Raw genomic sequence first — 16,400 nt, 5'->3', positions numbered from 1 at the left:
CTCTTTGTGAAATTTTGCTTGATTAATTTCCTTCAGCTTCTTCAGCTATTTTACCTAAGTAAGAACACCAAGCTGAAACAGGCCAATTCAAAATAATATTGAAAAACCCAAATTATCCAACAAAATTCCATCTTAGACAGACGTTTTCTATTCAAATGTATTGGTGTCCAATAAATCCTAAATATAATTTTTTGTTGTATAAGTCTTAGTTTAAGGTCCATTGACGCTCTTGGTATAGAAGTATGAAAACTAGATTTTAGTTTTCTTTGTTATTATTTTAAAAGAAAAAAGAAAAACCCAAATTATTAAATCAATAACAAAAACAGATAATAACAATAGATCCTTAATCACTACTTGTTTCTATAATTCTATAATTTCAAGTTAATTTTAAAAGTCCATGAAATTAAGATGATTAAATCATGTAGATGTCAGAGGACATTCAGAATTTAGGCGACACGACTATGGGAGATTCTTTCTCTAAGGGACATACATCAACTTTGTGTTTTGGGAGAGACCAGCACTGTTATCTGAGTGTGTGGGAAAATATATTCAGGAGTCTTTAATTTATGGTATTGATACTATACCTGGAAACAAATAGGCCATATGATAAATATTAATTTATAATTGACTGGATCATATTTAGTCATGCTAAGAATCAATAGAATTACTTATTGTTTTTAATGGATCTTGTTCTCTTATGACAAAGTCTGGATCTAAGTGAATGATCTTAAGAGTTAAAAAAACAAAAACCCAGTATGTTTGTTTAAAAGAAAACAAGGTGACAACTGCAAGGACCAGTTAAGGAAATTCTGAAAGAATGATGGCCAGCCCGCTCAGTATTACTGCAGTATAAAATAGTCATATATTTGGAAGGAAAACTACAAGTAGACAGTAAACTCTATCCAAGTATTTTGGTTTAATCCAAACTTGATAATTTTCATTCTCAGCAGATTTCTTAAAATGTAATCTTATAAATTCTATGCATAGTGTTTGCTTCATACTGATATTGTTAGATGAAATGAAAAATGGTGATTCTTCAAAAATCCCTTGGTTTAATTTGCATTTAAAGTTATTGCAAATGCATTTTAATTAACATTGTGTTCTACATCACTTCTTACTGACAAAGTACTTTTGGGCTTGGTTTTATGAATGCTATACATATACACGCTATATTTCAACTAAAATGAATTTCAAGTGCAGACACTGTTTATTAGAAATATATAGCAAACAAAATCAAATGGGTGAACGTTGGTTTCTGGGATTAAGCAAGGATAATAATGCAGTAGTCAACCAGGGGAACAGTGAATAATGAATGTGATAGCAAAATAAAACAAAACCTGTAACAGTTTTAGAAATTCAAACATTGTGCTCTGCAGTATAAATATTAGTTTTGCTTGTGTTTGCTTTAACCATACCACAGATTTTAAGTATTGTACTGATATTCTACCCAAAGCAGGATAAATCAGGATTTATTCTCATAAAACTTTGTGAAATATGTTGGGTCTAAAGTGGCATTTTAACCTAATTCTTCTTGGACATTATATAATACTTTTTATTATTATATTATATTATTAATATTCTTTTATATCACTTGGAAGTCCAGCTTGTGATGTTGCAATTTAAGAAACAATTCGGGAAAAATGCTAACAATGAACTGAAGCTCCCATATAAGCTTCAATTACTATAGTATAAAGGGACCCTAAATGCAACTATGGTGTTTATGTCCAAGTGCAAAAACATGTACAATTGATCCTGAGTCTTGTTTTCATTTATTTGACTTGAGCATGTTTCTTAATTACTTAAAAGTTTGCTTTTTTTTTTTTTTTTTAAGGATTTCAATCTTTTAGAAGTCACAAAACTTTCTGAATAGTAGCAGCCAGAGTCTGAATCTATGGATGTTTAAAAGAAATTTTAAGTGCAGCGTTAGAAGCCAAGTAATTCATGCAAGAAAATCAGAACTGATGCTAGGATGAAAGGGTGGGTGCTGTTGACTTCAAATGAGCCTTATAATTTAAGGCTGTTAATTTGTACGGACTGTAGATAAAACACAGTCTAAACAGCCACTTTTAACAGTAAAGCACACAAAGATAATATTCTCGGATCCTGACTGGGATGAGTCCTAGCATACCCTATTTATAACTTTGGAAAATGTATTATTAAGGCATTCTGTGTGGCAGTTATTTGGGACTGAATCTATGAAGAAAACATTTCCTTCTTGCAACACTGTAGCCACCCAAGGTGGGATAAATCCTGACCTCAATTAAAGTCTAACTAGTGTTCATCCTTCCCTCTCTATCTCCAAAACAACTCTGAAAAGCTGGTGCTATACTTGTATTTTTAAAGGTACAAGGTTACCAAAGGATCTCTTCCAGATTTTCAAAAGCTTGGCTACTTACAACATAACTGGGATTTATACAGAGAAGCATGTTGTCTATCTGGCATGTCACATACTGTAGTTGTTTCAGAAAATGCTGGAGAAGGGAAAAAGGGGGAAGGAGAACATACAATTATCATCGTAATAATGTCCGTTGATCCCTAAGCAAGGGTATTTGGGTTTACAGCTCTGCTAAATATATGTGAATAGATGCGTACCTCACAAATATCCTATTTTTTTCTTTTTTAAAGTTGCATAAAGCTAAGAAAAGGAAAAGAAATGTAAAGTCTCCTTCAAGTCAAATACAGCTACTGGTGACTTAGTAGACATATCCAAGTGTTTATTAAATTGGATATATTAAAAAAAAATCCTGCACATGATTTGCAGTAGTTTGGCTAGCTACTTCTGCAGTGTGATTCAGTCTCCCAAAGATTTTTCCAAGGGAAGGGTGTACAAAGTAAATTTTTGCCTAGACAACACCTTAAAACATCTGTTTTCAGGATTATGCATCCTTCCTCAGCAGCTGCCCCACAATCTGGGAAAAAAAAAAACTCCTGCATATTCTGAGGCATCTTTAGGAGATCAAAACTGAAGCACTGTACAATCCTAATAGTGACTATGTGTGGACATAATAGAAAGTAAAAACTGCAGAAACTTTCAGGAAGGTATCATTCATGAAAACTCTTGGTTATGCTATGAGAAAAAAAAAATAATGAACTCCTCTACCTATCCTCTCTCTCAAATATGCTACAACTGATTCTGGAGAAATATATACACATTTTTTTCTCAATGAAAAAGTCCCGAAAAACAGGCTGAGTGCCTATATTTAATAACACATTTGTGGACCTACTGATCCACTAGAGGGAAAGAAAGGAAAGGAAAACATTGCCAAGCTTCTGTTTTAGGGCTGTGCAAAATTTGAAGATGTGCTTTGTTTAGTGACGCTTTGAGTAAGGCCCCTTTCAAGTTAACCCTTTCTTGCTTCTAAGCAAGCTACTGAAAGTACCAGAAAAGCCTATTCTGGCTACTAGGCATGCTACAGGAGACAGAGTGACAAATTCTGGCTGTTTTGCATAGGGCCATGATATCTTGATTAGAACTAGTTTAGCAAGCTTGATAGGATTCTACTTTTGATTGAATGTTATATTTAAAGAATATGGTCTTATAGCTCTGGTGGAGTTAGTGCCATTGAAAAATGAATGTCTATTTCACCAATCTGCACTCTTGTGTGGGCCATGGTGCAATTTCATAAATGAAGATAATGTCATTTTGGAATTAAAATATAAACTTATGTTCATCGTACTTAGGACTATATGTATGGGATGACATCATATTATGAGCATGAAAAGGGACCCATATTACATGTGAACATGTTTACTATTTTGCTGAAAGAAAATTGGTAGAAACCACAGCTAAAATAAACATTGTTGTTGTTGTTTAGTCGTTAAGTCGTGTCCGACTCTTCGTGACCCCATGAACCATATTTCGCCAGGCCTTCCTGTCCTAAAATAAACATTAGCCATATATTGTATTTCCTGTAAAATAAGCTGATAAAAACATTTTTTTTCCTGTCCAGTAACTATTGTATATCAATCAAACTCTCTACAGAGATAAATAAATAAACACAAATAGAAGTCTCTGTTTAATCAAGCTAAAGCTTAATAAGATTATATTTTTCCTGCCTATTTCCTGCATATTTCCCAAAACACAGGATGTAGATTTTTTTTGGTGGAGCTAAGACAATAGGAACTTGTACTATTCTGGAAAATGTGTGATAATTCCACACACTTACAGTTTTACAGAAGTAGCATTAGTGACAGGCGACACAGGATTGCTCTTCCACCCCCCAATTTCTTCTTCTTAGATGGGAGATTGTTCTTAGAACTTCAGAACAATCTTTTTTTTTTCCTTGGGAATGCCTTAATGTGACAACCTGACAGAACACTTCTATAACAACAGCCTCATTTAAGAGCTAAGTAAAATCTAGTTATCACTGTTATTGTTCTGAAGAGAAGGGAAATTACTCTGGTTGCAGAGGTTAATGTGATGGAGTATGGTTTGTAATGAATCTTACAGGAACAAAATATACAGAGGGTCCAGTGAGCAGCATTAGAAGCTTCACTTCAGCAAAATAAGCTATATTCTATAGTGGTATGTACTTTAAAACACTACTCATTTCACTCATCATAGTAAATATAAAGCATTTTGGTTTAGATAAGCCCAATGTTCAGCATTGATGATCACTGGGGAGGGCTATAACCTCTAGAAGTTATTAAACATATATTTAATTAACAGCTGATATTTACCAACTCATCTCAGAGGAGTATATGGCTTAGCATAAATGTTAAAGAAGTGCAATCATTCATTATTAGCTGAACTGCCTTTTGAGAACATGTTAAATGCTATGCAATATTTAATTAACCTAAGATATGCAAGTAAAAAAGCTTACAAAAAAATCACTCAATCAATCCACTTTGGGGAATTTGAAATGTACTATTTCTTTACCTCAGAATCAAGCAGGCATTTTAGTAGCGTTATTTTCAACGAGTCTATTATCAAATTCTGAATTGCTTTATTAATTATAAATGCCATGAAATCTAACTCAAAGCTCACTGAGAAGATCAGTCTAACAAGTGGTTGTAGATCTGTTAAATAAGTTATTTAAAATAGTTTATGTCCATTTTAGCCATACCAGTCTAGACTGCAAGTGAAACTCAGGTAAATGATTTCTTATTTAAAAAAGGTGTGGATCGACTGTAGCTCCAGAGACACTTGAGACTTCCTTTTTGAATCCTTAGTGTCTCCTCTAGCCTTGATTACTGGAACCATAATCAAGTTTCATGTTATTTTCAATAAGAAATAAATTAAAAGAGCAGTGACAGACCTAACATAGGAATATCATTGATTAAAAAAAAATCCACAGATAAGTTTTTCTTTGACACAAAAATTTCTTACCTTCTAGCAAAATATGGAACTTGTCACCCAAATCAGGTTCAGTGCTAGAGGTCTGGAAAGAAGCTAATATGAGTGTTCTGGGAAATTATAGGCCAGTTTAATCAGAGGCATCTCTAAGCAAGGGTAAAACCTGCAAGAAGTCAGGCATAGGTAGTGATCACAGCCCTGCCATTTTTGTGTATATGTGTATGTTGATGTCATACACGTATATAAAACGACACCCAACATCTTGCAAATTTTAGCATTTTTTTAATCTTTCTCATTTTAAAAATGATTTAATATTATTCTTCTAATTTAGAATGCGCTTAGGAAAATGGGAATTCTAGAAAATCTCACTGTTCTCATGCAAATTCTATACACAGGTCAGGAAGCCACTGTCTAGAAGGAGCATGATGAAACAAATTGGCTCCAGGTTGTCAAAGGAATGAGTCTCTTATTTATTCAACCTATATGCTGAATATATATTGAGGGAAGCTGGATTAGAAAAATATGAGCATGGTTTTATAACCTGTGCTATGCTGACAACTACTCTTTACCCTAATAGCTAAAAATGCAAATGATCTGCAAGCTCTAGTAATGAAAGTCAAGGAGCAAGTGGAAAAAAAAATGGTACTAAGATTGAATATAAAGAAGACTAAACTAATGCCATCAGGAACAGCAACTAGTCTTAGAACTCCCAATGAAGATATTGAAGGTGGTGGATATCTGTTGCCTTTTAGGATCAGCTATTAAATGTAAAGAAACCAGCAAGCAAGAAATATCCTACCGCATAGCACTTAGTAGAGCTAATTAAGGCCTTGGAGAAGTTATTCAGTTGCTGTGATATATCTATACCTACAAAGATCACAGTCATGTGGGGAATCATTTCTATTGTGATGCTGTACAGAAGAGAAAGTTGTATTTTGAAGAAACAAGATAGAAATAGGGTTGGCAATTTTAAATGCTGGTTTTGTAGGAAATTCCTGAGAATACCATGGGTAGCTAAGAAAACAAACAACTATATCATAGAACAAATCAATCTTCAAGAGTTCTTATTTGAGGCACAAATGACTAAGCTTGATTATCATGCTTTGGACATATTATACAAAGACCGAGATCTTTTGAGAAGTCTATAATGCTGGCAAAATGGAAGGGAAGAGAAGAAAACAATCAGCAGCAGCAAGGTGGATAGATTCAATTACAACAGTGAAAGGTGCACCATTGGAAGATCTGAAGGTCCAAGTTGGGAAGATTATTCTGGAGGAAATCTATGTGGTTGCTAAAAGTCTACACTGACTTGATGGCACATAATCATCTTTATCATTGTGTGATTTAGATTTAAATATAAAACAAATAGTTAAGCCTGTACCTTGAATTAAATCAAGATTGTCATTAGTTAATTTAGTATTTAGTTCAATTTGTAAGAAAATCTGCTCAAATATATCAGAGTAAGTGTGGGATTACCAGCACAGCAATGTGTTTTGTCTTGTTTACCACTTGCTCTTCATGAAGCTGTGCTTTTATTGTCTTTCAGACTCACATCCACATGGAAGGGATGGAGAGACTTGGGGTCGCAAAATTATTCCAATAATAATTATATATAATTATTAGGACACTGTAGAACATATGGACTGATAACAAGAAATGCTTGTAAATTCATTAGCCATAACTTCCCATTTCCTGGCTTTGTGAACCTTGAGCCCAAAAGATAAATAACCTGCTCTAAACTTTCACTTTTGTGGTACAGAATGCAAAGTTGATAGAAATAGGAGGAAGGAGTTTTAAAAAGAAGGTACCATTGGTGAGAAGGGTAGGAGGAACATATTTTATCATGAATCAACCAGGAGTTTGCATATGGTTCTAGGATATGGACTATATTGGTTTGGCCTGCCAGGAAATAATTGAGGTACATATTTCTCTCAATATTTCTCCTGTTCAAATAATCAAACAATACACAATTTAAACATTTTAAATGATAAAAGCAATGAAAATCAGTTATTGTAATAGTTTTGAGTTTCAAAACAGAGTGAGCATATAAATGTAGTTAACAAAGCATTAAATCATTGATTACAATACAAACAAAATGTAAGGCAGTAAATTAGAGTACTGATTAGATGATTATTATATAATCAAATTAGCACTGAAAAAATATTAATAATTATAACAATATCTCCAGAGAAAGTAGAAGCAATATTTATATAAAACTTGTAAAACACTTCATTTCTTCTTTGGCTCAGTATGTAGAGAAAATTGTATGTAGAGAAAATTATGAATGATTTACAGTATATCTATCTGCAACGATATATCTCTTATGTGGAGTCCCTCGGGTTCTCTGAGCTTGGCTGTTTTCTTGCAAACATTTCATTACCTGGCTAGGTAACACCTTCAGTGCTACAATGGAATGGGGTTTGCTCTCTGTTTATATACAGTGGCATGCCCTGCCAGTGTTGGTGGGGGTGGGGGTTTTGTTTTATTTTTTCCCACTGGTAGTTCCTTGATTAGAGTATTGTTTACTGATGATTGTATGTCTGGTGATAATCTTAGTGTTAATTTCTCCTTATCTGGGTGATGATTGCTGGTGAGGAGGTGTTCTGGTCTTTTGTTTTCCTTTTCATTGTCTCTTTTGAATAGTGTGTAGATGTTGTTTATCTCTATGTGCCTGTTGATGGCTGTCTTGTCTGAATACCAAGCTTCCAGGAATTCCCTTGCATTTTCGGATTTAGCTTGGTCTAAGATGTTGACAGTTTCACAGTTGAAACTATGGTTAAGTCTGTCCATGTGTTGTGAGATTAAGGAGTTTTCATCGTGTCTTCTGCTAGTTGGTGTTTATGGATGCGTTCTGCTAGCCTTCTGCCTGTCTGTCCTACATAGTGGTTGTTACAGTCCTTAAACTGTATGTTGTAGATGACTCCTGTTTTTTTCTTCTTGGGCTACTGGGTTTTTTGGCTTGCTTAAGATGCTTTGGAGGGCTTTAGTTGGTGTGTGTGCTACAGAGATGCCATGTGGTTATAATAGTCCCTTGGTAGTTTCTGAGATGTTTCTGATGTATAGCAGTGTTACCCTTTTGATAGCTTGTGTAGGTTGTGTTGAAGTAGGTTGAGTGGCCAGGCACTTTTTGATAAAGTTGCTTGGATATCCGTTTTGTTGGAATATGTTGTATAGGTGGTCTGTTTCCTTTTTCTGCTGTTCTGGGTTGCTGCAGTACATTTGTGCTCGTTTGAATAATGTTCTTACACAGCTCCTCTTGTGGGAGGTTGGGTTATTACTTTAGTAATGGAGTACTTGATTAGTGTGGGTTGTCTTCCAATAGACCTGGGTTTCTAATTTGCTGTTGTTTCCTCTGCTGATGAGGATATCCAGGAAGGGGAGTGTGTTGCTGTTTTCTTCCTCTCTGGTGAATTGTATCCCTTTGAAGATATTGTTGATAGTTTCATGTGTCTTCTCTAGTTCTTCCTTTTTTATTATAACAAGGTGTCATCTACATACTGGATCCACACTTTAGGTTGTATGTGTGGAAGTGCTATAGTTTCTAGGTGTTGCACTACAATCTCTGCTATGAGTCCTGATAGTTGTGATCCCATGGGTGTGCCTCTGATTTGTTGGTATATTTGTCCATCCAACTGAAAATAGGTAGTGAGACAGAGGTTGATGAGGTCCATGATTCTGGGTATTTCAATCTGGGTGTATTTGGTTAGGTCGGCTGTGTTGTGTAGTACTGCTGATATGGATTCTTTTGCTAGTTTTGGTTTATGGACATAAAGAGTGCTGTGACATCAAATGAGACCATAATTTCATCTTCATCTATGTGTACATCTTTGATTTTCTGGAGGCACTGTAGTGAGGAGTAGATAGAATATTCACTCTTCTCTGTGACATGTCCAAGCTTTTTTGTCAGTTCTTTCACTATGTTGTATGTTGGAGTCCCTGGTAAAGATACAATTGGTCGAAGAGGTATGTCAGGCTTGTGTATTTTTGGTCGTCCATAGAAATGTGGGAGGATGGGTCCACCATTTTTCATCCTCCACTGTTCTTCTTTTGTGATCTGGCCTTTCTTGGTTAGGTCATTAAGGGTTTTCTTGATTAAGTTGTCTAGTTTCTGTATTGGGTTGGTGTTAACTAGGATGTAGGTTTCTTTGTCCTCTAATAACTTTTTGGCTTTTTGCAAGTATTGTGATTTATCCATAACAACTGTGGTTTGGCCATTGTCTGCTCGGAGGATGATGATGGTTTAGTCCTTCCTTAGGCTTTTGAGGGCTGCTCTGTCCTCTGCTTTGAGTTGGTGCTGATTCTGTGTTCTTCTGATCTGTAATATGATTGTCTGCCTTATGTTCTCTTGGGTCTCTGTGCTAAGTCCTGTAGTTTTAAATGCTGCTTCTAAGGCTGCACAGAATTCTCATTGTCCATGTATTAGTTGAGGCCTTTCTGGAGGATATTGTGTTCAGGTACCTCTTTGTTTCTGGGGTTTAGTTTGAGCAGTTTAGTTTGAAGTTTTCTTTTCTCAGCTCATGTTAGGGATGTGGTCTTGATGGTGGTTGTCAATGTATTTGTATGCTCTGGGGTAATGGGTTGCTCCAGCTGCTCCTTGAGGTTGTCTGTGGTATGCTGGTATTTGTTAAGTCTGAGGTGTGCATCCAGGATCATTAGTCATATCATTTTACAGCCGCTTTGTTGCGCTATTTTCCATCCAGCTGTGCAGTTTGTTGGAGGTTTGTATCTGACTTTGGTGGGCAGGGTATGCTGATTAGGCATTCATGTAGAAAAGAATAGTTGTTCCTTGCTGAAGGTTTGCCTGCATATCTCTTATCATCTGTATCTCTTCTCAGACCCAGGATGACACATTCTTGAGATGCATGATTTCTCAATGGGCTGTTAAATGATAATGATGGACAGAGAATGCCATGCTTCTAATACACTTCAACGCCATAATAAATAAATAAATAAAAAAAAACAAACAAGTTATTTCTATTTTTGCTTGATAAATTTATACTGTATCTTTAGTTCAGGTATCCAAGGTGGCTTCCAGGACTCCTTCTATCCTGTGAGGTAGGTTGAGTTGAGAGAGTGACTGGCCTAATATCATCCACTGAGCTTTTATGGGTGAGAATGGGTTGGAAACTGGGACACTCAACTACAGTGCCATACCTCCCATATCCTTATTATTGTAGTCTTATTTCAATCCATTGTAATATCATTGGACAAAAAGGCATAGCAACTGGTCTAAGTTAGTCATCTGGGCAGCCCTATGTAGAGTGTGTTACAGTAATCCAAACAGGAGGTGACTAAACCATGAGTCACCATGGGTCCAGGAATGAGCATAGTTGGTATACAAGAAAAACATGTGCAGAAGACCCCTAGCCACAGCTGCCACCTGCTCTTTCAGCAGGAGCTGAGAGTCCTGGAAGATCCCCAGATTGCACTATGATACAATTAACAGTTTAAAAGTCTGGCTAGAAGTTTATATTGTCCATGTAGTCTTGAAGTAAGTTTCTGAAGCAAGATTCCCTGTTAATATTTAGAGTTTCTGCAGTGTTATATAAATGTAAAGAAGGTGTAGTGATATCATGCTTTACATTATACCTATTACAGGTTTAACATGGGCTCCATAAAGTTCAAATTTTCTTCAGGCTTTTTAATCTCCCTCATAAAACCTTACCAAATATCTGAAGATTTCCTAAGCATCTTCGCAGAAGGGTGATAACTTATTTTTCCATCTGCCATGGACAAACTATAGATGACTAACACTTGATTTGAGGATATTTCAATCCATCTTGATTCCAAGTGATCCTTTTGATTAATGTTCCTACAGAAAACAAAAACATTAATTAGACACATGTTAAAGTGTTTTCTTTGATTCATGCAATATCCAATTTACAAAATTTTTGAATATGAAATAAACATTTGAGAGTATAGTAGTCATCCATGTGCCATCTTCCAATGCCAAGTGAAAAATGTAGTGAATTATTTTGTGTCATATTGTTGAGAAACTAAATGATCATGCACTGAAAACACTTCATATACTAAAAAATTGCCTATTCTCAGTGATGAACGGATAGTGTCAACTGAATATTTGTCTGACAAAGTCAATTTCCCAAAGTTGTGTTTATTTTAAAAAGTGGCTTTGTAATGTAATGAATCTACATTTATCTGTTTCATATTCTTGCAACAAATGAATTTCTGTGGATGAATAACTGAAACGAAGTTTATATTACAGGAAAAATACTCTAATACTAGGTTGCCTTACTTCTATTATCAAGATGCTTCTGGCAGTCAATTAAAGACTTAAATTACAGAACAGCAAAAGATGAAATATCTAAATTATTAAAGGTCAATAATGGTGGCAGTATGAAAGGGAAAATTCCACCCCTAGAAAATGTATGAAAAAAGCATAGTAGTGCTGATAACCAGCTGTGAAACATTATAGTCAGTGCATATCATTCTTATTGAGCTAATTTAGGGCCAAATAAGACATGCTGTGGAAAATCTGTGAATAGGATTCCTTGCTATTATCAGCTACCAGAGAGGGGATAGGTGATTTAGGATTAATGTCCAAAACAGAGAGAGGATTTAATCTTTTCCTAATAGAATCATCCTCTCCAATAAATAAATAAATAAAAATGCTAAGGTATTCACGAAATCCCTAAGATTTTTCCTTATCCCTGGTAAAGAAGTAGTTGTAGGAGAGCAAAGGAAAATAGTTTAGGCAGACAGAGGTAACCCCATACTCTGTCCACCACGTTAATCTTGAGCCAGTGCCCACTGCTCTAACACTTCTTGTGACATTAAAGTAACTGTAAAAATTGAAGGTCCTAATCAAAAATCTCTGTTGCTACATATGACCTATTAGGTAAGGTTTTTTTTCCACACTCAAAATTCAGGATTATAGTAGGATTATGATTTTGGTGGGTGGTATTTATAGTTCTATAGAGAATCTTAACCAGAACAACTTGCAGCCAATTCTGTACAGTGACTGCTTCAAAACTGGGTGTTAACATCTGAAGTGATTTGTTATATGAATTCACCCTATAAAGTGGGGAGATTCCTAACCAGAATCAATCAAAATACTGGATTCTAATGATGTTGCCATTCCCATTTGCTAACACTGGAATACAAATGGAAAACCACCATTGAAATGCTACCTTAGCTTGTGGAAGATTTTATATTCATTTTCTCTCTCTCTCTCTCTCTCTCTCTCTCTCTCTCTCCCTCCCACCCTCACACACACCCTTACATGCAGATACATAATTCTATACCAAGTATATTTTGTGGTACTACACTTCCCTGCAGAACTGTAAATACCACAAACCATATATTCCAATCCTACCATTTTTAAAGAATTTCTATGCACATAATTGAGGCTAGAGTTCTCAGTGGGGGTTACTTCTCAACACACATTCATAGGATGGTATTACCAAGATTCCTTCCTGTAAATGAAGGTAATCTTTCATCTTAATTGGATTCATTTCATAATATGCAAATAAGATTAAACCAGGTTTAGAATGTGTTGTCCTAACCATCTAAACAGACCCTTATTAATGAGAGTTCCAGACATCACAGAGGATGAGATATGTTTGTTTTTCCAGCAGAGCTTAGTTTCAGTTCTTACTTTGTACTTTATAAATAATGACCTCAAATACCTAGAACCAAATGTCAGATAAGTAGATGGAATTTAGAATGAGGTGAACGTATACAATTGGTTGTAGCATTAATGACTTAAATAAACATTATACTTGGATGGCATATGCTTAAAGGAAAAATAAATAAACTGAACAAGTAACTCTTCTGTGAACATATTTCACATCTGTAATGGGCACCTCTACAAACACAAGCTTATATAGATTTCTGTTAGGTCAGAATGCATCACAATTGATCTGTAGACCCATGTAAGTCTAGGGAGCCTAATGTTGAAGAGCAAGGGCCAGATTTGCTGTAGGCTTTTTCTCCTTTGAATTCTGTATGGGAATGGTGACTGTTGTGGAGAAGAGTATCTTAAAATTTTAAGTGCCCATGTTCCCAAGTTGTGAAGTGAAATCTTCCAGGATTCAGATAGGAGTCTTCACCTACCTAATGTCTAGATGTGGTAGATAATTTGATAGAATGACATAGGGGCCTATGTTCAAGTCAAACCTCACCTAGTTTCTTTCTACCTAGTCTTTCTCTGAGGCCTAATTTCAGTTTTATATGGGCCTATCAATTAATTATTTGTTCATACTTCATCTTTGAGGATGATGCTTTTCCTCACACTTACATAGACAGCCAGTTTGGTGTAGTGGCTTAAACAGGAGACTGTGAGTTCTAGTCTTGCATTAAGCACAAAGCCAGCTGCATGACCTTGGGCCAGTCACTCTCTCTCAGCCCTAGGAAGCAGGCAGTGGCAAACCACTTCTGAAATCTTGCCAAGAAAACTACAGAGACTTGTCCAGACATTTGCCAGGAGTCAACTCTGACTCAAAGGCACAAAAACCAACAACCCCCCAAAAAACATTAATATGTTCTTTTTTGCTGTTTTGGGTTCTTAATAAACTTTAATTACTATTTTAAACATATATTATTGGTGCCAGTTTGTATCTTGGGGTTCAAATCTGGTAGCATTCCTTGGAAAGCCCATGCTTCTCCAGATGAATGAGGTGTCCTTGTGCCCCTCTATTAGCAGAAGGGGGAGGCCATTTTCTTTATTTTGGTCTTGCTCTTGTTACACTAGTTGAAGGAGAGAAAAGGTGGTAATGGCAGCAAATACCAGCTGAAGGCAATAACTGCTGTATCACCCAGGACTGTCCTGGTAGGGTGGGGCAGACCCGTGTTAAAGAAACCTTTACAACATTAAACTGCTCTTCTGTGGCAGTCCTGAAGCAAAGGAATGTGGTGCAGGAAGTTAATGTGATGTTCAATAGTCATAAATTCATTCATCTGGCCTTAAGTATAACTAAAAGTACATCTTACCCAAACCTGTTCTATGAGGCAAGAGATGTCACCTTGAAAGAAGTCAGATAGCAGTTATTTGCTGCCTTGAAAGAAAATGTGTATATATTTTGCTACTTAAAGTGGCTTGGGGTTTAAGTGCAAAGTAAGCATAGTTTAAATGGGAGCTTTGTCACAATTTCTTGAGGACTTTGATTATTTTGAAATGTTTGCCGATTGCTTATTTATGATCTCAAAGGGTGATATTTGATTATGTATGTATTCACTAGGGCTTATATGCTGCTCTTATCAGTAACAATAGCATTTACAGTAACCAAGTACTAAGTTTATTATCTATTATCTATTTACTATTTACTATCTTGTAACTATAAAATTCTGAGTGTGCCTTGAAAAATATTCACATATTCACATATGTCTTTATGCAGGTTTTTACCTTCATCTCCAGTACAGCTACTCAATGGAAGCAAAAGTTGGACTTTAAAGAAGCAAGATAGGAAAAGCACTGATGCCTTTGAAATTTGGCACTGGAGAAGACTCCTGAGAATACCGTGGACAGCTAAGAAAACAAACCAATGGACCATTGAATAAATCAATTCAGGGTTCTCACTCAAGGCACAAATGACCAGGGTCAAATTATCCTACTTTGGACACATCATGCAAAGACCCAGCTCTCTGGAAAAGGTTCGAATGCTGGGAATGTGGAAAGAATGAGAAGAGGATGACCAGCAGCAAGGTGGCAGGACGCAATCAGAGTGGGGATAAGTACACTGTTGGAGACTTAAAAGAACAGTTTAGGGATAGATCATCATGGAGAAAATCTATCTATGTCAATATTGTCCAAACTTGGCCACTTTAAGATGAGTGGACTTCAACTCCCAGTCAGCTCTCATGGCTGGCTGGGGAATTTGGGAGTTGAAGTCCACTCATCTTAAAGTGGCCAAGTTTGGACAACACTGATCTATGTGGTCGCTAGGAGTCAAAAATGACTTAATGGCACATAATCAATCAACCTCTTATAGCTAAATTACAGGGTCAGTTTTCTTACAATAAAAAAGTATTCTGGTCTTCTTGATGACAAGCCAACCAGAAGCTGTATCTACCAGGGATGGGCACCTGGTATATTATTATTATTATTATTATTATTATTATTATTATTATTATTACCACCACCCACTCCAGCATAATGTTTACCATTAGAGATACCAGCAAGGCCTGTTAGTTGTTATTCAACTATATCTGGAAGCCAAAGGAGGATTCAGCAGAATTCTTTTGGTGATTTGAAGAAACAATTACCCTGAATTTCACAAATTCTGCTTTGGATGACAGACCTAAAGGTTATCTTATTTATGCAAAACCAGAGATTAATATAACATTTTTTTCATGGAATGACTGTGCATCTAGGTGTTATGAAGCCTTATAGTTGGCATACAACTGTTCAATTTATCTGTTTAGAATACAAATGTAGCCGGTCATTAACAAACAGTTTTTAACTGGCTAAAATTTGATAACATTCCCTTTTAAATGTTATCACCATCAATAAAATATAATAATTAAATGGATTATTCTGTCCTACAAGGAAACTGTATTCTTACAGAAAGGCAATCTATTAGGAATTATAGATTTCTTTTTTCTTTGATTTTTTTTGTCTTTGCATCATAACAATTATTTTAAACTATTAGAAACAGATCAGAAATAAGTTGAAAATAAGTTGAAAAACTAGTATATTTCACCTTAATTCTGAGCAATGAAATCTGAAAGACAGTAACTTATGAAGCATGTTCTCCTATGAACAGAATCCCAGCTACCCAAGGATTAACTGGGAAAGATCTATACATTCCAATAGAAGAGAATATCTGTAGCTCAGGATTGAACTATGGAGTCCTTGTTGCTCTCTGAGCTTGGTTGTTTGCTTACAGAGCACTGATGATATTACCTAATCAGATAATGAAATGCCTGCAAGCAAACAACCGAGCTCAGAGAGCAACAAGGACTCCAAAGATCTATATGCAACAAGCAATTTGCTCACAGTTAAGTTTTCTTGGTCAGATGCCATAGGATGGGAATGTATTTCCTAAAGCTTCACATTAGCTCCTTGCAACAGTCTAATGAGCTAATGACCTTGGCATAAGCTTCCTCCTTGAAATGTGACATTTACATTTGTAAGGTTACATAAAAC

General features: G+C 35.7%; 1 long non-coding RNA gene across 1 annotated transcript in view; it reads left to right on the top strand.

The window, feature by feature from the left end:
- Positions 1–14,893, top strand: part of LOC148216841 (uncharacterized) — a 140,042-nt gene extending 125,149 nt beyond the window's left edge. Inside the window, exon 9 of the long non-coding RNA XR_015794375.1 lies at positions 14,650–14,893. This is a non-coding gene — a long non-coding RNA (uncharacterized LOC148216841). The remainder of the gene's footprint in view (positions 1–14,649) is intronic.
- Positions 14,894–16,400: the final 1,507 nt, after the last annotated feature.

Source organism: Python bivittatus, unplaced genomic scaffold (genome assembly GCF_059951505.1).
Source record: "Python bivittatus isolate LINGU-HERP-01145 unplaced genomic scaffold, Pbiv_v1 ctg000070_np1212, whole genome shotgun sequence".
NCBI classification, from domain to species: domain Eukaryota; kingdom Metazoa; phylum Chordata; class Lepidosauria; order Squamata; family Pythonidae; genus Python; species Python bivittatus.
Note: the sequence above shows the minus strand (reverse complement) of the source record. Positions and strands in the feature narration are given on the sequence as shown.